This window comes from Propithecus coquereli, unplaced genomic scaffold (genome assembly GCF_000956105.1).
Source record: "Propithecus coquereli isolate 6110/MARCELLA unplaced genomic scaffold, Pcoq_1.0 Scaffold5, whole genome shotgun sequence".
NCBI classification, from domain to species: Eukaryota; Metazoa; Chordata; class Mammalia; order Primates; family Indriidae; genus Propithecus; species Propithecus coquereli.
Window position 1 is genome coordinate 3708199 of NW_012150840.1, and position 1313 is coordinate 3709511.

Here is a 1313-nt window from a genome sequence, read left to right on the forward strand (position 1 = left end):
GTACATGAGATGCCTGACTTACTAATTTAGCTAAAACATCACAAAATACAAACTTGAGTTAAATTTGAAACATTTTTCTGGATTATAGAATGTCATATAGGACAAGTTAATATATAAAATGCCTAGTCAATCATAAATCAAATGAGCAGAAATTTGGGTTGAGTTTTAAATGAGCAGTAAGTTTAGTGCAGTTCAGAGTTATCAAACCAAAAGGACGCACTAAATATTAAATTTTTATAAAGGCTTATTATAAAGCCTGCTCTAAAATATATCATAAACCTCATTTCACATGGAAATTATTAAACATCTCAGTCTTCACCATAATATAAACTGTACTTTTAGCCATTCAGTCTTCAGTCTTAGCGCAAAATAGATCTAACTAACCTTTTAGAAGAAACTGTTCAAAACAAAAGGGATAATGCTTCAGGATATATATGCGCATACACACATGTATTTCCTATATGTATATATGTAACCTGAAGCAAACATGTGTAATATGCATGCATGTAATATGCACACACATGTTATGCATGTATGTGTATCACCTATGAGTTACATATGTAAGACAACTTTCACATCTAGCTAGAAAAACATTTTGTTCCTTGCCAAAAAAATGTTCATTAAAATATGCTCCAGTGGAAATTAGATCACTGTGAACGCAATTAATTGCCTATCTTGGATTATTCACATCAACTAAGTTCATAAAACCAAAAAGAATGAGACAAGGGACTGTAAATTTGCTGCTGCATGATTTTAAAGGAAAAATAATTAACCAAAACTCCTGTTATACTTCTTAATAAACATTGTTTTTGGTATAATAAATTTCACCTGTGAAGTGCACTTACTAAGAATTTTTAAATTAATGGACACCAAATACCCAAAAAATGTACAAAATATTTAGAAAAGATTTGTTCCCAAAGGATGGTATTCAGAGGCTTCCAATGGCCTTTGGAAGTACATAATTTCCTAATAAGTCCTTAAATAAGCCAATTACAAATTAGCAGTTCTCCATTTCCATGGAATAAAGAATAATTTCTGGCAGGTAAATATGGAAGAGCTGGGTTTGAATTCTAATCTGTTCTCTAAATTTGATCTTAGTCAAGTCATTTAATTTCCCTGTTTTAGTTACTCCATCTGTAAAACAGGGAAAACAACTCTTGCCTTCAAAGGGTTGGAAGTGAGGCAATGAAATTCTGAATCTAGAGGGACTTTTAAAATGTAGTTTTGTTTGAAAATAAATCTGATTTCTAAATGTTTATTTTCACTTTTATTTCAGTATTTCTTGCAGGAAGGCTTGTAGCCTTGTTTTTGAG